General features: G+C 51.2%; 1 long non-coding RNA gene across 1 annotated transcript; it reads right to left on the minus strand.

The window, feature by feature from the left end:
• Window positions 1-334: 334 nt before the first annotated feature.
• On the minus strand, window positions 335-7,119 carry LOC130685152 (uncharacterized). The gene is made up of 3 exons (XR_008999529.1): window positions 7,035-7,119; window positions 863-964; window positions 335-417 (listed from the first exon to the last, which is right to left on the minus strand). It is a non-coding gene; the product is annotated as an uncharacterized LOC130685152 (long non-coding RNA).
• Between the last annotated feature and the right edge of the window lie 231 nt (window positions 7,120-7,350).

Raw genomic sequence — 7,350 nt, forward strand, 5'->3', positions numbered from 1 at the left:
TTGTACTGTCCCCTGTGGGAGGTGTGACGGTGCTGGTGCTCTCGGTGGGTGGTGATGTTGTTGCACTCCCCACTGGGGGAAGTGTGACGGTGCTGGTGCTCTTGGTGGGTGATGTTGTTGTACTGTCCCCTGTGGGAGGTGTGACGGTGCTGGTGCTCTTGGTGGGTGGTGATGTCGTTGCACTGTCCCCTGTGGAAGGTATGGCGTTGCTGGTGCTCTTGGTGGGTGGTGATGTTGTTGCACTCTTCACTGGGAGAGGTGTCACTCTGCTGGTGCTCTGTGTGGATATTGAGGTGGTTGTGGTCTCCTCTGTAGATGTCACAGTTTTGCGTTTCTTGGTTGTTTCTGCCCTGACATCGTTGAAAAGTTTCACACTGGTATTTCTTTCAGATGAAGATAATTGTTCTGTGCTTTTATCTGTGGAAATTGCCACAATGGTGTCACTATTACTGAGAATTTTATTCTCTGCCAATATCTGTGTACCACTTTCATATCATCATCTAAAAATGTATTCCCTGTAGGAGTTTCCAGGGTAATGTCAGGTATAGTTATTTTAGGTGGTCTGTAAATAAAGCCATTTTCAGTAAATTCTGAGATCACAATCCACTGTCTGTATTGACCCTACAAAATTTTTGTCCTTTATTTGTCTCTCATACCCTCTCTCTAGGCTGTTAGGTTGTCTTGAACCCCCTCTCAGGACCCTGACTGGTTCTTTTCCAGTTGTGAATAATATTTTTAAGGCTGTGGAAGCCAAGCAGTGATGGACTGTGAATCCTGGACCCTTGCTGGCCTGCAGAGCATTGTTGCAGTGCATTTGCACCAAGGTGCCCCATTCCAGTACCTCAGGGCCACAGTGTCTTACCTGCTGCATAGCTCTGCCGTAGCTCCCGGTACTCGGGGCCCCAGGCGTCCTCTTGAGTAACACGCCCTCCTCCATCCCAAACAGCCCTGTCCTCACTGAGGCCTGAAAGAGTGAAAGGAAGTTAGTGTCTGGATCGGTAACTCTCCTTCTCACTCTGGCTGTCCTTCACTCTCTCCAGACCTCTGTGACTTCCCCTGCTCTCCTCCGGGTCGGGTCCTGGCAGCTCGACCAGCTTGCCTGCTTCAGAGCCTAGAAATGAGGCAGGAAACCATAGTCCAAGTAGAGGTGAAGCAAGAAGATGGGGAGTGGGGGTAAGGTCTTGGGAGGGTGGGGGCGATGTGTAATTGTGCTGGTGGGGGAAAGGGTGCTCCTGCCCAATTCAGCAGTCAGAGTTCAGGAAGTGTTTCCAATGGAATATGAGCACAAGTGAGGGATGCCGCTTCCAGGCCTGGCCCGTAAAACCTCCCTCGTCGTCCTGATTCCTCTGCCAGTCAGAGGCAGCTGGTGAGGCCCACGAGAACAGCAGAGCCTCTGGAAATAGGAGCGCAGATCCCCGAGTCAGCACACGAAGGGAAGCTACCCGCAAACAGGAACACCTGCCTTGTATAGTTACATGAGCAAAACAAAACCCTGGAGTCCAGCCTGACGGTATCCTGAGCAGAGAACCCAGCTGAATCACATCAGTGTCCCCACTTCTGACCCATGAAACTGTGAGATAATCACAGGGTGTTAATTTAAGTGACTAAGTTTGTGGCACTTTGTCACAGCAGCAATAGAACCAATACAGGCAGGGTGTGTCCTTATCCTAGAGTGAACATAGATATCCTCACATGACTTTGTATGGGTACATATGTGCATCCATAGGGCAAATTCCTGATGCTGGAAATTGCCGGGTGAAAGAGCAGGAGCACTTTGTACTGTTAAGTCTCTCAGATCACACGGCTCCCCCACCTGCCCACAGCAGCGCCTGTCCCCCACACCCTTTGCAACTAGTATGCTATGTAGTTTTTTGATTCCTGGCAGTTGTAATGGACTAAATTCTGTCTCCACCCAAATGATATGTTGATGCAAGAGAAAGAAACTGGATTATTGTCTAACTCTATACACAAAAGTAAACTCGAAATGGATCAGACTTGAATGTAAGTCATGAAACCATAAAGCTCTTAGAAGAAAACATAGGCAAAAATTTCTTGAATAATGGGTGGGAAGGGAGGGATAAGGGGGAAAAGGGGGCATCACAATTAGCACGTATAATGTAGGGGGAGACATGGGGAAGGCAGTATAAAGACAAGTAGTGATTCTATAGCATCTTACTACGCTGATGGACAGTGGCTGTAATGGGGTATGTGGGGGGGACTTGATAATAGGGGGAGTCTAGTAACCACAATGTTGTTCATGTAATTGTGAATAGTAAAATTAATGATAGCAACAAAAAAAATTTCTTGAATATAAAAATGAAAAACCTTTTCCTGAACATATTTCCTCGGGCAAGGCAAACAAAATAAAAAATGAACAAGTGGAACTACATCAAGCTAAAATGCTACCATCAGCAGAACAAAAAGACACCCTATAGTATGGGAGAATATATTCATACATGATTCATCCAATAAGGGGTTAGCATCCAAAATATATAAAGAACTCATACTCCTCAACACCCAAAAAACAAATAACCCGTTTAAAAAAATGGGTGGAGGGCCTAAACAGACACTTCTCTAAAGAAGAAATTCAGATGGCCAACAAGCACATGAAAAGATGCTTCACATCACTAATCAGCAGTGAAATGCAAATTAAAACCACAATGAGATATCACATCACACCAGTTAGGATGGCCACCATCCAAAAGACAAGAAACAACAAATGCTGGCGAGGATGTGGAGAAAGGGGAACCCTCCTACACTGCTGGTGGGAATGTAGATTGGTTTAACCGTTGTGGAAAGCAATATGGAGGTTCCTCAAAAAACTAAAAATAGAAATACGATTTGACTCAGTAATTCCACTGCTAGGAATTTACCTGAAGAAAACAAGATCCCTGATTCGAAAGGACATATGCACTTCATGTTTATCGTAGCACTGTTTACAATAGCCAAGATATGGAAGCAACCTAAGTGTCCATCAGTAGATAAAAGAAGATGTGGTACATATACACAATGGAATATTATTCAGCCATAAAGAGAAAAAGAAATCCTGCCATTTGCAACAACATGGGTGGATCTAGAGGGTATTATGCTCAGTGAAATAAGCGAGGCAGTGAAAGACAAATACCAAATGATTTCACTTATTTGTGAAGTATAAAAACAAAGCAAAACAGAAAGAACAAAATAGCAGTAGACTCATAGGCACTGAGAAGGGACTAGTGGTTACCAAAGGGGAGGGGGGGCAGGGGAGGGAGAAGGGGATTAAGGGGCACTGTAATTCACAATCACAATATAGGTTGGTCACAGGGACAGTAGTATAGCACGGAGAATAAAGTTAATGACTCTGTAACATCTTACTATGTTGATGGACACTGGAGGGGATGAGGAGTTGATAATACAAGTGAATGTTGAGCCACGATGCTGTGTATGGGAAACCATCATAAGGTTGTATATCAATGATACTTTCTTATGAAAATCAAGCAGGGAATTAAGTATGCATAGTAATAATTTTAAAAAAAAGATCTGTTGAAATCCTAACCCCACCACCCTGGAATGTGACCTCGCTTGGAGATAGGGTCTTTCCAGAGGTAGTCAAGTTGAGATGAGGTCATTAGGAGAGCCCCAATCCATTATGACTTGTGTCCTCATAAGAAAGGAGGAAATTTGAACACAGAGAGGGAAGACAATGAGATGGTCATGTGACCAGAGCGAAGCCTTCTCCAGCCAGCCCCCAAGGTTAGTCAGCAAACACCAGAAGGTAGAAAAGGTAAGGAAGGAATCTCCCCTGGAGACATCAGATGGAACGTGGTCCTGCGGACACCTTGATTTCAGGCTGCTGGTCTCCAGAACTGTGAGACCACAGTGTCTGTTGTTTGGGTTGCCCCGTTGATGGTGCTTATTACAGCACCACCAGAGAACTGAGGGGGGTAAAGTGAGCAGCTCTTTGTAGCCCATGTGCTCTCCTTCTCGGAAGACTAGAAGACCATCTTCCCTTCACTTCCGGCAGGGCCGGTCTGTCTAGGCTTCCTTTGTGGCGGGCCTGCCTGGGGCTCTGCCCTGGGTGCCCCTTCCTTCTCTGCCCAGTCTCCTTTGAAGGCTGAGTTCATGGCTTTCACACCATCTACATTCTGGCAACTTCCCTATGTGCCCACCCCTTGCTCTGGCCTCCCAAGGGCAGACTGGTTCCCATTTTCAACTTTACCTTGTCAGGTAATGTTAATTGGTCACCCCAGACTTATCCAAATCAGAACTTCGGATTGCTTGGCTAGACACTGCTCAGAGGCAGCCTTCTACCAGTGTTTGGAGCCAGCACCTCAGAAGGCACCTTAATTCTCTTTCCTCTCACCTCCCCTGTCAACTCCAACAGCCAGGCAAGCTGGTGCTTCCTGCAGAGCATATCCGCAACATGTCTGCTTCTTTCCATTTCTCCAGGAACCACCGGGTCGGTGTTGTCCTCCATTCTCACCCACGTTGCTGCCACGGCCCCCACCCCATCCCTCTGCTGCCTACCGGGCCTCCACACCCATCAGTTCTGCACTCCACAGCTAGAGGAATTGCTTCAAAACACACCTGGGCTCTAACCCCTTCCCCCTTCCCCCTCCCACCGTTTCATAGTGTCCCCCTCCTACAATTGATATGGTGAAGTCCTAAGCTCCAGGACCACAGAATGTGACATTGGGAAATAGGGTCATTGCAGATGTGACTAGTCCAGATGAGCTCATGCTGGAGCAGAGGAAGCCCTGATCAAATAGGACTGGTGTCCTTAGAATAAAGAGAAGTTTGTACACAGAGACCAGTGCAAGGAGAATGCTGTGTGAACATGAAGACGGAGATCGGGGCGATGAGTCTACAAGGCAAGGAATGCTGAGATTGCCAGCAAACCATGGGAAGCCAGCGCCGAGGGGGCAGAGGGGCACGGCCCTGCTGACCCCATGGTTTTGGACTCTGTACCTCCAGCACTATGAGGGAGCCCAGGTAGGCACTTGAGCGTATGTTCCTTAGACTCTCTTGGGAGGGTAGGAGTAGGATGGTGGTGGAAAAACAGGGCTGGTGAAATGGCCCCAGACTGGGGAACAGGGAGGCAAAAAGTACCCATAGCGAGATGACTGAGCACCCAGGCCCGAGCTCATTAGTGCTGGGTGTGGGAGGTCAGAGGGCATTTGCCAAGGCTGGACAGGGCTGGGCTGAGCCGATGGGACATTGTGTTGTGTTGATAGGCAATATAACCAGGGCGTGCTGGAAGGAGGGCCCAGAGCGCAGGTGAGAGGCTGTATGTGCTGGGAAGAGCCAGGTGGAGCCTCTAGGCATTTCCTCAAGGTCACCCCAACCCCATGCTGGCATCTCCAGCCCAGTAGCCTGGGAGGGACGTGGCTTCGGTTCCCCAGAGAGGGAACATGAGAGAGTCAGATGCCACATGAAAGCTGGCCAGGACTCTACAGACCAGCCAAGGCCAGGCCCAGAAAGGGGACCGCAGAAGCCAGAGAGCAGGAGGGATCTGAAAGGCCCCATTTCACAGAGGGGGAGACTGAGGCTGGAGACACAATGAGCCACAGCGTGCAGAATGCGGGAGGAGGCCAAGAGTGGGGAGAAAAGAAAGGGAGAGAGGGAGAGGGAAGGGAGACTCAGGGAGAAAGGAAGGAGAGGGCAGGGCCAGGGGTGGCGGGGTGAGAGGGAGCCGGAAAGGTCTTCCCGGCAGAAACTCATCATCACGCCTGAAATGCCACTATCAGCTGTAAGTGACTCAGAGTCTGGGAGGGGTACGAAGTCCCAGGAAGAGGCTGCCATTGCTCCTAGTAAGACAACAGCTTCAGGTGACGTCACAGCGGAGTCCATGCCAAGTGATAACAGTGTTCAGGTCCAAGAGCCAGCCCTTTAGAGGAAGCCAGACCACTGCCCCTCCCTGCCCCAGCCTCCCTGTCCCCATCCTCTGCATTTGCCCAGTCAGCCCTTACGTTGGCCCCCAGAAAGGCCCTGCCTCCGGTGGGTGGGTTTGGGCTGAGGAGGCCCAGCTCCCAGCACTGTGGCCAAGTGTACTTCCTTCCCTTCTGCCACCCATTTCCTCCTGGGAGAAGAGTTGGCCAGGGTCTGGGACCAGGGGGCCGGGCCCCACTGCTCCCTGCATTGTGAGCTCAGGGCAGAACAAAGTCCAGGACACAGCAGTTTGAATGACATCTACCAGGCCCTGCGTGAGCCCCCCACGTCTGCCTCCAAGCCCCATCCCCTGCGCCCAGGCCACCCCGCTCCCGCTTAAGGTGGGAGGAGGCCAGCACTTTGGTTTCCGCCTTTCACCCCCTCTCTCTTCTCTGGGGACAAGCGAGGGGCAGAGGGTCCAGGACCCACTGCCACTCTCTGCTGGCCTGAGCCTGGTCCCCACAGCCACAGAGCCCAGAGCAGCTGAGTTGGGAGGAACCCTAGAGGTCCTTCCTTTAGGGGAATAAACAGGCCAGAGATGAACAGAGTTGCCGTACAGCAAACAGCTATTTCATAGCAGCCGTAGAACCCGGAGCTCCCGAAGCCCCATCTTGTGCCTGTTCAGCTGCAGCAGTGGGTGCTCTCCTGGTTCTGGGATGTGACAGCCTCGGAGCCCAAGGCAGGGGTGTTGTGATCCAGAAATGGCCAGGACAGGAGTCAGAGCATGGAGTGAAGGCGTTTGTCTCTTGCTATGTAAGGAAGACCCCAGCCTTTGGTGTAGGGATAAAAGAGAGGAGGGACCCGAGGGGCACATCCACCGGGTAAGTACAGACCCTAACCTCAGCTGAGCAGCTGTCATGTGCCAGGGATTGTACCCGGGGGCTTCTGTCTCACTCTCCTTCTGGAGGGGAAACAGGTTCAGAGAAGCTAACTTGCAGGTGCTCCAAAATGCCAGCTCATCTCCCAAATCTCATGGAGAAGAGAAAGGGAGAAGGTGAGGGGCATGAGGCTGAGCTCCAGGCGGGCGGGACCCCCTGCCTGTGCTTCCCGGAGGCAGTCCTTCCCGGGGTGTGGGTCGATCCAGGAGCTGCTGGGGCTGAGTGGGCAGCGGGATGGGGGTCACTCACCCTGCCCAGCGGCAGTCTCAAGGGGCGGGAGCTGGAGGGCCAGGGGCAGCAGGCAGAGTGTCACTGCTACCAGTCTCGACATCAGCAGGCCAGCCCTTCACCCTCGCAGGAATGAACAGAATGAACATTAGCCGGGGAACCCCAGAAATAAATGGGCTCCAGAGCACTTTGATCCTGAGGTCTGGGGGCCAGCCTGAACCTGAGTCAGCCTGGGAGCTTCATTCATGACTGGGGATGTGGAGCCTATTCCAGGCCAAAGGGCAGAGGGAGGGGAGCCCCTCCCTGGCCAGGCAGCACAGAGGCACCCAAGCCATCA

The sequence above is a fragment of the Manis pentadactyla genome, chromosome 10 (assembly GCF_030020395.1).
Source record: "Manis pentadactyla isolate mManPen7 chromosome 10, mManPen7.hap1, whole genome shotgun sequence".
NCBI lineage: Eukaryota > Metazoa > Chordata > Mammalia > Pholidota > Manidae > Manis > Manis pentadactyla.